The following is an 18,776-nucleotide window of genomic DNA, read 5'->3' as shown; positions in this document are numbered from 1 at the left end:
TATTCAATTTATGGATAAAAGAAGAATCGGAGAAGTAAAATTTGAAATCAAATCTGAACTTGACCAATTATCCTATTGGGTTTGGATTTGGATTTGAACTTTGAGGCTGGGTTAGATTTGGACCTACCACGTATGCCAAGGCTATCTATTACCACCTATAACACCTGGTAATAATCTTATGTCATGATAGTCATTTATAATCAAAGACGAAAATAGAACTGAAATCTCCTAAGTTCTTTGCAACAACATATAATTATATATATATATATATATATATATATATATATATATATATATATATATATATATATATATATATATATATAGTTTAGCAAGATAAGCTTTACTCTAATTGTAGGTTGGCAAAGTTCTTTGTATGAGATGAATTTTTACTTGTCCTAAGTTTTGAAAAAAAAAACTCTTACTCTTATTCGAGCAATAATTAATGTTTAAGAAATGACACCGCAGTCAGATAATTAAAACTTTATTCTTATGTCAACAATATTAAATTTAATAATTGTTTGCCATTAGATAATTCAATCGGCATTAAATTTATGCAAGCCAACAAATATGATGTTCTACGGTAGTCATATATATTATAAATCCAATCCTGCAATACATAGCACAACATTGATCGATAAAACTAATAGTAATACAACCAAAGATAGAGTAAAAGATATAGAGGGAGAGCTGAAGAGATGTAGAGGACACATGTTCCCTCGTGCTTCAATATCGTTGATGTGTGGGCTGGATTCACATGTTAGTAGAGGCAAGAAGAAAATTGCTAACGAATAACCTTAATCTTAGATATTAGATTCATTCTTCTTCGCTTACAATTAATTCGAAAATACCAATGATTTCTTTCTTATGAATTCTCTTTTATGGTTCGAAACTTGTTTCGTAAGTTATTGACCTCTCCTCAACTTGAAGACTAAGTGAGGAATGTTGTACTCAGATTGGCTTTGAATAGAGATGGAAACCTGGTGGGTTGGGTTAACTTAGAGATACACATATCCAACTCGAGATAAGCTTGACCTAAGCTTGATATTCTTAACCTAGGGTCGAGTCAGGTCAGGTCTAGGTACAGCGGTACACTGGGTAAGTGGTCAATTCCAATCCACTGGTCAATTGAATGGGTCGGATCTGGTCTGAACCATATCTAAAACCCATTTGGGTCGGATCCGGGTAAATGTGCAATTATCCACCACCCCTATCCCCTCCAGTTCTCACGTGGCCCCCGCATCCAGAAGCTTCTCCGTGTCTCCCCCACGGAAACCAAAGGCGCCACTTCTCTAAAATCCCGACCACTCACTTCCCATTCCAAGCGTCAAGCCCTCGATTGCCTCCAACGTCTCTCCCTCCCGACCGCGACGAAGAAGAGATAGACGGGTAGAGTGAGAGAGACAAGGAAAAAGAGGAGTAAATGCTTGAAGCTTCGAGGCGATCCGTCTCCGTCGGCGTGCGCGCAGGTGGCGCGCGACGCCGAGCGTTGGCTCCCGCCGCCTCCACCTCCCCGTCTTCCCCCAACTCGGTATACCAAGGATTCCGAATTCCTTCAATCCAAGAATTTATGCTTTCTCTGTCTTTTCTCTAACAATGATTCTTTCTTTCTTTGTTTTCTTTTTCTGTTTTTGGATTTGATTTGATAAGTGAGAGTTGACTTATTGAATTGATGGTGTATTTTCATTTGCTTGTGTTTGATATGAATGGTTTTATCTTTGAACGAGGTCATACATTTGGTTATTTTCATTTTGCGTTGTCTTTTACCTTATTAAATTGAATTGGTTTTGTATTGGTTGCTCTAGTTTGGGGGCTGAATCGACTGTCATTGTTGTCATGATAAAGGATTTGATTGATTTTAGCTGGAAGTTTGAAGCTTTTTTGCTGAGTAATTAATTTAAAAAAATGAAATTTTGGATTCTTACGTTATATTTAGCTTGTACCGTATTCATTTTTTAAAATCTGTATAGGAAATGGAAATGGAGTTCAATAATTGTTTATATTTTATACTTGCTTTGATCTAGGGCTGAAATTGGATTGGATATAGATCAGGTACTGGCATATCTATATCCATATTTATTTTGTTTGATGAATACAAGTATGGATATGGATGTTAGTCGAATACAAAAAATTCATATCTGTATTTATTTTAAGCGGATATAGATCCAAATCAGATAGTGGAGGTATGGATATAAGTCTAATAATTAAACTTTATGGCCACAAAATCAAAGATATTATTAAGTGAAAGGTAAAGCAAGTTAATATGGTTATTTATTTATAAGTGCTATATCAAATTAAATAAGATTACAAATAGAATCAAATATCTGGATACAGAATGGATACTTGTCTATCCATATCTATATTCTTTTTTTCTTTTTTTTTTATGAACGTGGATATGGATAAGGATATTAGTTGGATGGTCAAATTTCTATTCATATCTGGATAGACTCGAATATGAAATAGATCTGGACAAATATTATCTGGTCCACTTTCACCAGTAGTTTTGTCTAATGGTTTTTTTTTGCAATATTAACAATGTGATCCCAATTAGCTTAGATAATGAAAATGTTCCTTTTATGTTAAAAAAGAAGCTTTTTATAAGTGAATATATGGAAATGGATTTTGATCAGTTGATGGGAGGCTAATAATTAATGTATTAGAATGGTATCAGCATGGTGAGAAATCTTATTTTGGATCATGTGTGGAGTGTGAATACTTGTAACTTTGTAAATTATAACTGTCAACTTTTCTTGTGGCTCATTAGTGTCTCTTTTCTGAAAAGAGATCTCATAAGGGTTCTTTGGAAGTCTTCAAGCTTTACAAGGGAGAGCGAATAGTTTATAAGCATGCATGCAATTGTCAGCTCAAATTCTTATCAATTTTTGTACTTTAATATATTGTGGGGCTTTGGTTAGCATTGCTTTCCCTATGCTGTTTCTCCATCTGCCTAAATCTGAACAGTTCTGTTTTACAATATATATTGTCATATTTTTAACAACAGATGACCAAAAGCCTTTTCCCTTTTCCTTCCTTTAGCTGGCCTTTTGGTTCTTGAGTGGAATTTTTTGATCATTAAAACTAATTATGTTTATTTCGTTCCTGTTTTAGATACTATCAGATTGTAGTCGCAGCATCCTTAACTGACACTTCGCTATTTCCTTTACATGTGATGTGCTCATTGTACTAAAATAGATGATAGATTATTGGTGTCTTCGGAAGTTATGTGAAATCTCAATGAGTTAAATTTGTGTAACCAATGTTATGTATTTTCTTCTTTCTTTTAGTTAATGGAGGAAAAGGACAAACTCCCTCAATTCCAAACTAGATGGCTTTCTATGTTTTCTGCAACAAAAACCAATGACCCAAACCATGAAATGCAACCAAATGTTCGAAACGGATTTTTTGTTAGCAACCGTCATGAGTCAACTTCTGCAGCAGTTGATACATCTGATCCACCAAGTGAGGAATTGAAGTACCAGGCTGAGGTATTTAGTCCATTTCTAGAGTCAAGATTACTTCCTCTTTTCTTGTAGTTGTAAAGATTGCTGGGGTCAAACATTTGCTCGTGGTCTTGTATTTGGCAGGTTTGTCGCCTCATGGACCTCATAGTTCATAGCTTATACAGTAACAAAGAAATATTTCTTCGGGAGTTGATTAGGTAAGTGGAATTTCACTATATACTACTGTTATTTTAGAGATGCTTCATTTTCATTCAGATTTTTGTTTTTGTGAACAGAAAAATCAAATTGGTATTTTGGTCATATTGATACATTCTCTCGATACTATTTTGAAAAGTCGTGGTCATGGTTCTCACAAACCAGTTTTCATGCTTGTTGCTTAATGTTAATTTATCTCAGAAACGGTGAACTTTCAGGCAAGTGTGGTTTACATGCTCATTTTCAAGACCCATCCCATGTTCTGACAATGCAGTATACCACGCTTTAACCAGTCTCGTGTAAACTGGCCGCTCTGGCCTTAATGGTATAAAATAGTTTGTTGTACATATGAAATGGTTTGTTGTACATCAACTAAGTGCTAAAAGAAATGTTCATCCTACCAAGTAATATGTTCGGATGAATTTTTGTGAGAGCATTGGACTCAGATTAGTTAGTTAGGAACAGAGAATGTAATGGTTTTTAAGGTTATTTTCATAATGGGCATCCATTAGTGGATATCTTGTCAAAACTGTTGTGGACCTAATTCATTTTCTTTAACTTTTTTTTTTTTTTTTGGAAGCAATGCAAGTGATGCACTTGACAAGCTACGTTATCTGAGTGTTACTGAACCTAAACTACTGAAGGATGCTGTTGACCTTGACATCCGTATCCAAACAGACAAAGACAATGGGATAATCACAATTACGTGAGTTTTCTTTTTGAGTCTTAATTATTAGCAATATGGGGTGCTCTTCTTGTATGCTATAGAGACTTTCACAAAGGCTTTTGTATTTTCTTCAGGGATACTGGTATTGGTATGACCAGACAAGAACTTGTTGACTCTCTGGGAACTATTGCACATAGTGGAACAGCAAAGTTTCTAAAAGCCTTGAAGGTATGATGTACCGAACAATGCCATTCATATTCCTTGTTTGTTGACAACAATATAGTTGATTCATATAGATAATATTTATATTTGAGTCTTTAACCACAGGAGAGCCAAGAAGCCGGTGCTGACAGCACTCTGATCGGCCAATTTGGTGTCGGCTTTTATTCATCATTCCTGGTTTCTGACAAGGTATATTCTCAAACCAGTCTTCCCATGTTTTCTAACACATGTATTTCCTGATTCTAAGCAGTGGAGCAATGAATGCTTTCTAGCTGTGAACATCTCAAGATTGTTTTTTCAAGTGCATCTTCATGCAGTTGCAGTCTAATTACTAGTTTCTTCTCATTCATTTTTACTGATTGCCATTTCTTGTGACAAACAGGTGGTTGTTTCAACAAAGAACCCAAAATCTGATAAGCAATATGTGTGGGAGGGAGAGGCTGGTGCTAGTTCTTTTACAATTCGGGAGGAGACCTTGTACCTCAAGGTCTTTAATAGGCTCCACTAATTGCTTCCAACTAATTGCTATTTTATTCCAAAATTAATGTTCTAATATCTCCATCTCTGCATTTATCAGCATGATGACAAGGGTTTTGCTCATCCTGAAAGGATTCAGAAACTTGTGAAGAACTACTCACAATTTGTTTCTTTCCCAATATATACATGGCAAGAGAAGGGTTTTACTAAAGAGGTAAACAGTATTTGGCAAAAAGTTAACATTACTTTATTCTCTATTTAAAAATAAACTTAAGTGGAAGAAACCTGTCTATAAGGTTTGGGGGCGATATTCTGCAAGAAATGAGCTGTACGTGATATTTTCCTGCATGTAATTTGTTGTTTCATCAGATTGAGGTTGGCGAGGATACTGCTGAAGCTAATAAGGTTGGGGAGGAAGATTCCAAAGCTGAGGTAACTGGCTCTGAGAATTCTTCATGGTGTTGTATATTGTAGCTATATCTCTACACTTTGGATATTTTGGTGGTGAACTGATAGTTGTCTAATAATTTATTTGGAGTTTGATCATGATATTCTTATAGACAAAGAAAAAAACCAAAAAAGTTGTGGAGAGATATTGGGACTGGGAGCTCACAAATGAAACCAAACCTATATGGGTGAGTATGACTTCTTTTTTTGCATAAATATTGAAGTCCTTTGATTACGTAGCTTGTATATGTTTTTTCTCATGTCTTTCAAATCAAGTGGCATGTATTCATATTCATGTTCATGTGCAGCTTCGCAACCCTAAAGATGTCACTAATGAAGAGTATAATGAGTTCTACAAGAAGGCTTTTGATGAGTACTTGGATCCTTTGGCCTCATCACACTTCACCACTGAGGTACAGTTGTTGTTTTTATTTTCCCTTGATTGTTAAAACAGGAATTTGTTGAGTAGGAAGGTATTAAAGCTGAATATTTCTCATATCTGACGTTTCTTTGGTTGGTAATGAGAGATTGGTGTATGTCCTGCTACCTTCATTACATACTTACAGATAGTAATATAGAGTTTGATATTTGCATTTGTCACCAATGAATGTTCTCACATACTGATGAAGTGATCAATTGGCTGCCTCTTGTAGTCCAATCATCATTACTATTGCATGTATGGTAGTAAAAAATTTGACATCTAATTTTTTGGTAGTAAAAAGTATTTTAATAAAATATATGCTAGAGCTTTAATGTATAAAGTGCGTGGGCTGACATACTCTTTTGCACCCTTCTATAGCCCTGAATGACAAGAAAGTATCAGATTAGTTTGATGTTGCTTGTGTTGAAAAAAATATTCCTTTCAGAAGAATTAACATATTCAAGAAACTTTGTCTTATTAAGTTGTATTATGTTATGAGATATCCTAATCCTTGGTTTGTATACTAGGCCAATGTCTCCAGAGTTTCAGTGTCTCTAACCCATTTCTTTCTACCATATTGTTTTGTTCCTGTTGGAGGGACATGCCCTTGGAATGCAACTTGTCCATGTTACCATCTGCATAAACCTGGTCCCTTGTGTATACATACACACACATGTATGCTTGAATCCATCTTTCTTTCTTTGTGTGTTTTTTTTTTGCATGCCCCAACACCGTAGATATGCTAATGCTCTGATGTGCACCCAAGGACACTCAATGCATTGTCCTGTTTGTGCCAGTGAAACACTTATTTATGTACTGTTTCTCTGAGTCTCTCCAACTTGCTAATTGCAGGGTGAAGTGGAATTCAGATCTATTCTTTTTGTGCCTGCTACAAGAAAGGATGACATAGTTAACACAAAGACGAAGAACATTAGGCTTTATGTCAAGCGTGTATTCATATCCGATGACTTTGATGGGGAATTGGTAAGAAGGATATTCATCCCTTAACGTATTGCCTTAACACTTCCTTTTATTTCTTTCATTTTTTCTTTAAGGAAATTAATCTTTATTCATTTGGTTGTTTAGTTCCCAAGATATATGTGCTTTGTTAAAGGTATTGTTGATTCAAATGATCTTCCACTGAATGTCTCACGTGAGATCCTTCAAGAAAGTCGAATTGCAAGTATATTTGCTGGATCTGTTGAATCTCAAGATATTTTTCATCTTTCCTGGACATTTTTGGAGTCATGAATGCTTATCAGGAAGAACCTCATAGTGGTTGCTCTCTATTATTATCTTGATAGGTGCGCATCATGAGAAAGCGGTTGGTTCGCAAGGCTTTTGATCTGATACTCAGCATTTCTCTTAGTGAAAACAAAGAAGTAAGAAGTTATTTTCATTTGCTTCGAAACAAATATGCTGTAGTTCTGCTGTTAGGACTGCAGTCTCTCTATTAGAATCTAGTCCCTGTTTCTTACATGCCCTATTCCAACTTAGTTGATTAATCTTTTTTTCCTCAATATAAACCTGTTTTAATTTCTCTATTTTTTCCATTTACTTTAGGACTATGAGAAGTTCTGGGAGAACTTTGGCAAATTTCTGAAATTGGGTTGCATAGAAGATTAGTCGAATCACAAACGCATTGCTCCACTTCTTCGGTTCTTCTCTTCTCAGAGCAAAAATGAGTTAATTAGCTTAGACGAGTATGCTGAGAACATGAAACTAGAACAAAAGGATATCTACTACATTGCAGCAGACAGTTTGACAAGTGCAAGAAATGCTCCTTTCCTTGAGAGACTGCTTGAAAAGGATTTTGAGGTATACTCATCATGCTGGTGATTTTTATTCTCTTATGAATCCATCATATTTGTCTATATGCCATGATTTTCTTCAGTTTTCATTACAACTACTAGAGTGTTGTTCATAAACCTTTTTCTTTGCTTTCTTTTGTTGCAGGTGCTATTTCTAGTTGATCCCATGGATGAAGTTGCCATCCAAAACCTGAAGTCCTATAAGGAGAAGAACTTTGTTGATATCAGCAAGGAAGATTTAGACCTAGGTTAGTTATTCATTTTTCACTTTTCATTTATAATCAAGTATGGATAGTTGTTCTTTTTGGTTAGTGGAACTCTCCTGTACAACCTACATAGCCACATCAATGGTTAGTTCTCATGGTATTTCTTTCAGATCTAAAACAGCAAATGGAATCTATAATTCCAACTTGAGTTTTATCTTTATTATATGAAGGAAGTTTTGAATTAAGGACATGCCAGGTTCCATCTATGAACTTTTTTGACAAAGATGTTCTTCAATTAATCTAATAAGTACCCTCACTTGTCAAGGGGGAAAAAAGGAAAAAGAAAAGGCCTGAAATCTCTGAACCTCTTTTCAAGCAGTTCCAAAAAGGAAACAAATCCTTAATTCTCCTGTTAATGGGGCCTCTTTTTCTGATTCAAATTCAAATTATATTTTGAATCTCGTCATCCCAGCTTTTGAACTTTTTCCCAAAACATAGCCTAGATATTTAGAAAAGCCATGAACCCATCACAATCCTCAGCTAGAATTTGCTATTCTCATTCTTAGTTCTATGTTTGCTTTTCTTTCATGTTCTTTTATCAATTTATTCTATTTTTAGTTTTCTATCTTTGCATTTTATGCATATTTTATTATTTTATTCTGTTTCTTATATTCATTTTTTGTACATCTTGTTTATTAGTATTTATCCTCCACATAAATTGCACATGCTGGTTTGCTAATGTTTATTTTTCAAGCAAATAATTTCATGATTTGTCGTACCACCCTATATCGTCTGGTACGGGGCATACCGTACTGTACCGAAAGAAGACTAGTACGAAACTTAATTTCAAGTCGGTACAAGCCCTGTACTGAGGCATACCGAGATAAAAATTGAGAAAAATGGTTAGAGCACTATTTCGATACAGGGGTGTACTGTATCATACCGTACTGAATTGCTAAGGTTCTGATATGGTACCTGCTATCGAGATTGCGGACCTTGGATAATTCAAACTTTAATGAGTATGTTGCATGAAAGTCTCCATTGATTTAATTTCATCTAATTGCGGGGTGTGTTTGTTTACATGTTGAGTACCTGAACTTTAGTTCTAAGCATTTCAGTTCTGAGAACTTAAGTTCTGCGGCTTGTTTTGGAGAAAGTTGGTGAATAGGAAGTGAAAATTTGGGCATTAGAACTATCATTAAATTATTATTAATGATGATTGTTATTTAATTATAAATTGTCCATTTGTAAGAGGGGAATGAATGGAAAGGGCATTAAAGCAGCATTTAATGTCTGCTTTCCCAGATGGAACTGGACTTTGGAGTCCCTCAGGCTGAAGTCAAGTTTGGCAATTTTGTAGTAGTGGGAAACCAAATTCCTTACTAAAGCCGTTCACTTGGAAACAAAGACATCTTTATCTAGGGGAGACAGGAAAGATTTTGTGCTGAGTGTTAAGTATCATTTAATTTTTTAATTGTTATGTTAATTCTGATGTGGTATCTGTTATAAATCATCATTGCCAGGTGATAAGAATGAGGAGAAGGAGAAGGCATTTAAGCAAGAATTTGCCCAGACCTGTGACTGGATCAAAAAGAGACTGGGGGACAAGGTTGCTCGTGTTGACATTTCTAGCCGCCTTAGCAGCTCTCCATGTGTTCTTGTTTCTGGGAAGTTTGGCTGGTCTGCTAATATGGAGAGGCAAGTCTTTCATAATAATGCACTTCCTCATGACAAGAATCGTTATTGAAATATGTAAATTGAGGGTTTTATGTTTTTGGTCTACTGCAGGTTAATGAGGTCACAGACCTTGGGAGATGTCTCAAGCTTGGAGTTCATGCGTTCAAGAAGAGTATTTGAAATTAACCCAGAACACCCTATCATCAAGAACTTGAATGTGAGTTATTATTTGCATCTAACATTCTTATTTTCTACCATCTTTGAGCTTGAGTATTTTATTGCGCTCATATGATAGGAATATATGTGGTTGAAAAGAAAGATTAGAAGAGTCAACTCAACCAAAACTGGACATCTGAATTGATTTTTACCTTAACAGATACAATTTAGGTCCTTTAACAGCAACATGTGGTGTTAAGTATATTATGATTGTACCTATAGATATGGCCGAAACCATTTTGAGAAGCTCCTAATGATAGTTATCGAAGCCAGTGAATTCATTGACGTAACTGAATATTTAGATCCTCAAACCCATAAAAAAAATTTTCTGTGGAAAAATGCAGGTTGCATGCAGGACTTGCCCTGATGATCCTGAGGCTCTGAGGGCTATCGATCTTTTATTTGACACAGCTCTGATTTCTAGTGGCTTCACTGTCCATCAAGCCTATTTCTAATACTAAAAACTAGGCTTATGTTTTTATGATTACGTACACAGTTTATCTCCTACTAGAGTAAAATGTCTGCAATACACGTGTTTCTCTTGAGTCCCATGGTTCTTTGGATGATAAGCTCTGACTAGCCAATAAATATTATCTAGCATCTTGCTGACAATTCTATTTGAACATAAGTTCGTCTTTCAGTTGAGGGTCAACTCTGCTCCTTGGCAGGAACATGAACTTTCTACTGGACTGGGAAATCGGTCGTGTGACCTTAGAAATTAGCAAATGGCTTAATATGTATAGGAACTGTTTCTGGTATAGATAGTTATCTGTATTAAGCTCTGCATGGATTCCATTCCCTACTGAGGAAGCTTAACTAGAAACCAACCTTTCAGTCGCTTCAGAAATAGGTGAGGAGGCATTTGACCCATATAGCTTGATCTTATTGAACTGTTTGGGGGTTTATGTTCCCATAAATCTCGAAAGTCACTTGTTAACTGTCTGAGTTATTTAGATATTCCCCCTGTACAATCTTTTCCCCCGGCTATTCAAGACTCATGCAAATTGCTTGTCATAGTTTACTGTAAAATATAACTGGTTAAACTTCTCAGGCCCAGACTGTTGAATTGTAGTGTGTCCTCTCCATTTCTTAGTTGTTTATATTCTATTTGTCTCGTGTTTTTATTTTTTTTTAAAAAAATGGACATTTGGCACAGTTATGTATTGCTGTGATGCACACCGGACATGCTCGTTCTGATTAGTACTTATCATCCAGGGAGACCTTTTTCGGAGTCCCCTAAGCTCTTGGTTGTTGCACTTTTAGCCGTGTACATGTGGTATTGCAGCCGGATAACCCATCAGAACTCGGAGGGAAGATATATGAGATGATGGGGTCAGCTCTTGCTAGCAAATGGAGGTCTGCAACCCCCTAGGTGCAGCATGTGCCACCAAGCCAGTCTGCCAGACCTCAAAACCCTAAGGCATTTGAAGCGGAGGTTGTGCAACCAGTTGACGCTGGTGGTCAGAAACGAAAAGTTGGTGGTCCTTTTTTTTTTTTTAATGATGCTTCAATTACAGAAAGCTTCATGATTGTACACAGATGGGGGGGGGGGGGGGGGGGGGGGGGGAATATAATAAAAGAATCTAAGCATGAAATAGAACACAGTTGAACATCTTGGTAGTCAGGCATTTATTTCGGTGCTTTTGGACATTCATGAAGCTTGATGATCTTTGTTCCTGTTCTGGAAACTTTTTCATGGTCTAGTAGTTCATTTGTATCATTTACAAGGAAAAGTTGGATAGAAGAAGGCAATGATACCTGAAATATTCTTGGAAAGGAAACCAAGGTGAAAGGATTAATAGTTATGGCAGATTAGTGGTATAAATTTACGAATGTGTGTTATCACTCAAAAAGCAATACGGATCAGAATCCTGTCACTTGGTAAATTGTCATGGTTCTATTTTTCATCCCAAATTTTTCTTCTTTTATAACCTCCTAATGTTTTTTACTTACAATAAAGAGTTAAGTTGCATTGCCTCAAAAATTTGTAGCATATTGTGGAGTTTTCTAATTCCTTCTTTGCTCTGGAATGTTAATAGCTGCCTCACTCTGTTCTTTTACATCATTAACTGTTTTGTAAGCCGTCTTTGGCTATTATAACATCTAAATTGTTTGTTTTGTTACCTCCTGCCAGTATCTGAAGCTTCTGCTCTAATGGTTGTTGAGATTAGATCACACTTTCCAATGGACTCTGTTAGGATTTTCAAGTAATTTTCCGGTGCCCCTGATCAAACTGTAGAAATTCGACCAACTAGTTTATTTGGGGACATGACTTGGTGCACTTTTTGGCTGGAACCTTACGGCCTTGCATGATTCTTGGAGTACTTTGCCCGGTAAGATTATTAACTTATAAAACTTATACTTTGAAGTCAACAACTTGATTATTATAGGGGTCAGATTTGGTTATTAGCAGGAGCTCCAATTGATAAGGGTCAGGAGTTTGGATTGAGGGTGGTGAAAAATTTTTCTTTAAAGTGAGGAGTGAAGGCATGTTCCAAGGTTCTGCCTGCCCTGAATCTGGTCGCCGAGGCCACTGGACCTTGGAACAAACGAAAAGAAAGCAAAAGCCTTTTTGAAGAAAACAAGTCTCAATGTTGTTCATGATTTAGATGAGAGATTGAACTCTGCCAAGAGGGGAGAGGACCTGACAAACCGATCGGAGTTGAGGTTGAAAGCTAATGGCTAATTGAAGTCTCTGAGTTCCAACCATTTGGCCGCCAAAGATTCAGAATAAATAGCTTGAAGGTTACTGCTGAAACAAAATCTGATAATCTGCTTTTATGGTGATTAGAAGAAATAACAAGATGGCAGCTCCAATTACAATTAGAATTCAAGACGCCAGGTTCCAATTAGAGTAGGAGGTTCCATTAAATATTCAAAATAGAAAAGAGCTATGGAGACCTTTCGATCTCCTCTACTGTGTCTTGAAGGGGTCATTGGTAGCCTTGAAAAGACTCCTAAAGGTAGCGGGGCAGCATAATTTCTTGTGAGAGCCATTAGCAATGGTCCCTCGGTGATTTCTAAGAAACTTATCCTAAGACCTGGATTTAGAGTCCTAAAGAGACTAAATAATTTAATTAAAGAAAATTTCCTCTGATGGCTATGTTGTTTCTAACAAGGTCCGGGGGTTGTAATTGTTGAATTAAATCAAATATTTTAAAATTTGAAAACCAAACATTTGACTTGGTCAACGGCCAAGTGGCAAGCATCCGCGCAAAAACAAGAAAACAAACATGGAAAGATCCTCAAAGGAAGCAAGCCATGAGAAGTGTCATGCATCCACGGGCAAGAGCAAGCATGGAAAGGCCCCTCGAAGATGGAAGAAAGCATGGGCGGCCAAGATGCAACAAGCCGTAGGATCCAAGGAGCACAAGAAGAAACGTCATCAGTCCGCAGAGGAGAGTCTGCTTCTTTTGATGCGCCTGAACCTATATAAAGAGCTGTAAGGATCATTTCAAATACAATGAAAAGTTTCTCTTCTCCCTATTTTAAGAGCCTATATAAAAAGTGCTCTAGGGATCATTAGGAAAAAAAGAAATAATTTTTTTTCTTCTTATCATAATTTCAATTATTTTTCTGAAATAATTATTGATTTATCAATTATATTTGTGCATCTAGGCTAACAATCCAAGAAAATTTATGCACTATTAGCACTAGATTTTAAATAATAACATTTATTATACATTTATGCTAACTTCACTTTAGTGCTTTTTTTTTTCAAGCAAAATATTAGATTGCCTAACCTCCAAGAGATTTATTAATACCTCCATTTGGACTCCTCATGGAGTAATTTTCAGATTCCATTCAAACAGAAATTCGGAAATTGGTTAATTCATAAGAGCTAGCTTAATATTGCACTTAGGATGAAATTGAACAATATCTAGTGAAATTATCCATTGAATAACGGTGTCTAAAAAAAGCTTGTCAAAAAGGCCTACCCGCCTAAGAAAGGCTGGTACTTAAGTAAGCCAAGTGCTCCACCATCGATCTAAAGCTGATCTGGCTGTTATTGTTTGAATTTTTCAGCTAGACATCTAAAGTTCAAATTAGATATCAGTGCAATAATTTGACATAAACCTTTTCATTTTTATAGGTGTCAAAACTTTGTTAATTAAGCTACAAATCAATAGCTTCCCACACATCTGAAAATCTTAGTACAAAATCTGAGAAGTTTGAATTTGAATTTGAATTTCCCTCCATGCGGCTGATTAGGAACTTATTTCATGCTCACCTTCCCCATTTGATTTTCAGCATGTGCCCCACATAGGAGAAGTTTGAATTTGAATTTTTTCCCCATGTGACTAATTAGGAAGTAGTTTCAATTATCCCGCCAACAAGTCATGTATGGCACATGAGTCTTAGGTCTATATAAGGGAGTCATAGGCCTTTTGTGAGGATATATCTTTGATCGTTGTATTTACTCTTTAATGCACTTGAACTTAATCCCAAAATTAGAACTTAAGAATAATGACAAATGTGAGATATATGTAGAGGCCAAATTATCTAAAAGACCCTTCCACTATGTAAGTGGAGATTCTGATCTCTTTGAACTCATAGATAGTGATGTATATGACTCAAGGAGAACCTCAAAGGGTAGAAACAAATATTTTGTAACTTTCATAGATGACCTTTCTAGATACTGTGATCTCTATCTTATCAAAGCTAAAAATGAGATTTTAAATAAATTCAAAATCTATAAAGCAGAGGCTGAAAACTAACTAAATAAAAAGATTAAAACCTTAAGATCTGATAGAGGAGGTGAATATACCTCATTTGAGCTGACCCAGTTCTGTGAAGAACATGGGATAATTCATAAAGTGACAACTCCCTATTCACCCCAATCTAATGAAGTAGCTGAAAGAAAGAATAAAATTTTAATGGATATGGTTAACTTTATACTAATTAGTTCAGGTGTACCAGAAAATCTTTAGGAGGAGGTACTAGTAACTGCATCTTATATCTTGAACAGAATTTCATTCAAATATAATGACAAAACCCTATATGATATCTGGAAACAGAGAAAATCTAACTTAAAATACTTAAAAGTGTGGGGATACTTAGCTAAAATAAAAATTTCAAAAAATAAAAAAAAGAAAATTAGACCCAAAACAGTAGATACAATATTTATAAGATATAGAATTGAGAGTAATGCTAATAGATTTTTAGTATTTAACTCTCAAATAAATAAAATTAAGAACAATACCATAATGGAAGCCGGAGATGTAATCTACTTTGAAAGTATATTTTCCTTTAAAATAAGGATAAATGATCAAATAACTACTAATAATAATCTAGGGACTAGTTCAAGCAGAATCAGATTTAGAGAAGAAGAAGAAGAAACCGAACCTAGGAGAACTAAAAGAACTAAAGTTGAAAAAAACTTTGGAGAAGACTACCATACATTCCTAATATAAGACTCCCCTACTTCTTTAGAGGATGTCATGAAATCTTTAGATGTCCCTTCTGGAAAGAAGCAATAGATAATGAAATGCAATCCATAGTTCAAAACCACACTTGAAAATTGGCAGACCTACCCCTAGAAAGTAAACTCATAGGGTGTAATGGATCTTTAAGAAGAAACTTAGGCCACATGGAACTGTAGATAAATACAGGGCTAGGTTAGTAGCCAAAGCTTTTACTCAAAAATCTAGGATCGACTTCTTTGATGTTTATGCCCCTGTAGCTAAAATCAATACCATTAGGATCCTTGTTGCCTTGGCTTTCATTCATAAGCTGGTTATATGTTGCCCAGATAGACAACCCAAGAGGGGGGGTGAATTGGGTTTTAAAATAATTTAGCTATTTAAAACGTTGTGGATGACTAATTAAAACTATTGCAAGTTGTTTAATTAATTGCTATGTGCTGTAAGTGATATGAGAGTAAGAGAAAGAGAGACAATCAATCACAAACACCAAGTTTTATAGTGGTTCGGAGCTAACCCTTGCTCCTACGTCCACTCCCCAAGTCTCACTTGGGAATTCACTATAACCCCTTGGATTACAGCCGGTTGTTTTCCAAGCTCACAACCAAACTTGTTGTTTTACGAGCTCACAACGAACTCGGTCGGTTTTCCCAGGCTCACCGACTAGAACCAACCCGATTGTTTTCCCGGGATCACAATCGAACCCTTACACGTTGGTTTTACACTCGGCTCACCAACCAACCTCAATACCCTTGATTCAATCCCCCGATTGAACCAAGCAAAGACAAGATGGAAGTAAAAGGTACAAACAGAAAACACAGCTTCTCAAAAAGCAGATAAATAACAATATAAACAGAAGAAAAGTTAGAAGCCCTCAAACACGTTTGAGTTGGAGTTGAGTGGGGCTTCTCGAACTTCGGGTCTCCTCTTGAATGTGTGGTCGACTTGAATGCAGGAGGAGGCTTCTTTAATTGCTGGAAAGAGGAAGTTGGATGGAGTTAATGCCGCTCTTCCCTCTTTTCGTTGAAGAACAGGTTGCAGAGATTGAATGCTTGATTACTTTGAGTGGAATAGTTATTCTCTACTTTGCTACAGTCCTCTGTGGCTATTTAAACCAACCCCCACGGAAACTAGCCGTTAGAGACCTTTTTCTGCCCGTTCTGCACACTCTGCACAGCCTGACAATATGTCCGTTGGTGGGTTGGAGTCGACTCGCGCGATCAGGAGTCGACTCGGCTGTAGCGGGAGTCGACTCATGCTTTTCTGGAGTCGACTCGGCAACTGTTTCGGATTTGAATTAAAGTAGCCTCTTCGACTGGGAGTCGACTCGTCTTGACCCGGAGTCGACTCGCCAACTTCTGGAGCTGACTTGGCATTTTCGGAGTCGGCTCATCCCATGAAGTCCACGGAGCCAATTTTCAACTTGGCCAACTCGAGTCGACTCGACTGTCCTGGGAGTCGACTCGGCGCTCAGAGCCCGAACTCCCGATCTTCTGTCTTTTGGCTCGTCCAGTCTTGGAGTCGACTCGAACTTCCCCGGAGTCGACTCGACTCTCAGTTTCCGAAACTAAGTCTTCTGCCCTTTTGGTGTACCGCTGCCTTGGAGTCGACTCGAGCTTTCTAGGAGTCGACTCGGCTCTCAGACACAGCAGATTGGTCTTCTGTCTTCTTTGGGGTCGCGGTGTCTAGGAGTCGACTCGCGTATTGCGGGAGTCGACTCGAATCTCAGAGTCCGAAAAATGTTCTCTGACTTTTTCCTTGTGTTCCTCTAAGAGTCGACTCTCACTTTCTTTGGAGTCGACTTGCCAACCATCGGAGTCGACTCGCGTTCCACTGGAGTCGACTCGAATCTCAGACCCGAAAACTGCTCTCTGACTTTTCTGCCTGTGACTCCTAGGAGTCGACTCATACTACCCTGGAGTCGACTCGGTGAACATCGGAGTCGACTCGCGCAGTTCAGGAGTCGACTCGCTGACAGGTTTTGAGTTGATGCTTTCTGTTCGTCTGTCTGTTCTCAGTCAGAGTCGACTCGTACTGATCCGGAGTCGACTCGAGCTCGTGCCAGTGAACTTGATAAGCTTGGAGTCGACTCGTGATACTCTGGAGTCGACTCGAGTCTCAGACTTTGGTTCAAGCTGACTTCTTAACTTATCCAAAATATTATGAACCAAGTCTAGAGACACTTAGACAAGATTTTCACTGAAACACTTAGTTGAATTCATTAGTAAACAAGAGATATACTCAAATGCTTTGAGCTCATCAAAATCAAATAGGGTTTTAATCAATCACTCCATAATCTCCCCCTTTTTGATGATGACAAAACATTGAGTATATGTAAAGTGAATTGCTCTATAAACAAGGAAGTAAAATCCATAAATGAATTCAGATGTCTGGTAATTTAATTTATCCAAGTTTGAAAGGTGTGAACAATAAATTTCGGAGTTAAAGCTCCCCCTTTCATTTGGAATTATATAAGCCTTCATATCATGCAATCAATTGTTTGGCTTATATATCTTTAATGATTTAGCTTGCTTAAAATTCAGATTCTCCCCCTCAACATATGCAATCTACTTTGTTTTGATTCATAAGAATTTTTGACTTTTAAATTTTTGGTTTTTAGAGGAAAAATCTGTCAATTTGTTCTTGAGTAGGATTCAGCTAATCTCCGAATATCCCTTGAATAGATTCTGGAGATTACTCCATTAGGAGCCCCAAAAGAGAGATAATGAGCCTCGAGGTACCAAATCCACTTAGAACAAATTTTTGTGTGTTTTAAAAGTTTTTCTTTTTTTTTATATTGATTTTCATTGATTCCTTTTACATATTTTATATATATTTCTCCCCCTTTTTGTCATCGTATCAAAAAGGAGGTAAGCACACACAATCAATCATAGATCAAATGGCACAGAATTGAAGAAGATATGGCTACTCATTGTATTGATTTGTATGTAAATACATTTGAGAATACAATAAGTAAAGCAAAAACAATACATGTCAAAATAAAACACAAAAAAACAGCTATGATCTCCTCGAGGATGTAGCTCCTCCTCTCGAAGATGTATCTCCTCCTCTCGAGGATGTGGCTCCTCCTCTCGAGGATGTGGCTCCTCCTCTCAATCTGCTATGCTCCATGAGGAGGGTGACTGCATCTGTAACATGCCCGAGCTGAGTGATAATCGACGAAGTGGCTCTGCTATGTGTAGTGGAGAGCTCAGTCACCGACGTCTGAAGTGCGTCCAGCTTGTCGATGAGCACATTCGACAAGCGCTCGGCCCCCTCGGTAGTGGTGTGCATGTCACGTCCTATGTCATCCCGCATCTGTCGAGTGGTGCTCGTGACCTCACTCAGGCTATGGAACTGGGCCTGGAGCAAAGTCCTCATGTTGTAGATCTCTTCCCGCACATGAGCCGTCATGTCAGTCACGGCCGTCAGGGAAGGGACCAACGCTGAAGATGGAGCGGGAGAGGGAGCAGGCACTGAACCTCGGAGCTCCCGAAGCAGATCATCCCGCAGATCTCGGACTATCTCCTGCCGCAGCTCCCGGAGCTGCTCA

General features: G+C 37.3%; 1 pseudogene; it reads left to right on the top strand.

Annotated features, from left to right (window-relative positions):
* Positions 1–1,294: 1,294 nt before the first annotated feature.
* Positions 1,295–11,784, top strand: LOC103713964 (annotated as a pseudogene).
* Positions 11,785–18,776: the final 6,992 nt, after the last annotated feature.

This window comes from Phoenix dactylifera, unplaced genomic scaffold (assembly GCF_009389715.1).
Source record: "Phoenix dactylifera cultivar Barhee BC4 unplaced genomic scaffold, palm_55x_up_171113_PBpolish2nd_filt_p 000512F, whole genome shotgun sequence".
Classification (NCBI taxonomy): domain Eukaryota; kingdom Viridiplantae; phylum Streptophyta; class Magnoliopsida; order Arecales; family Arecaceae; genus Phoenix; species Phoenix dactylifera.
The sequence above is the reverse complement of the archived record's forward strand: the minus strand, read 5'-3'. Positions and strand labels throughout refer to the sequence as shown.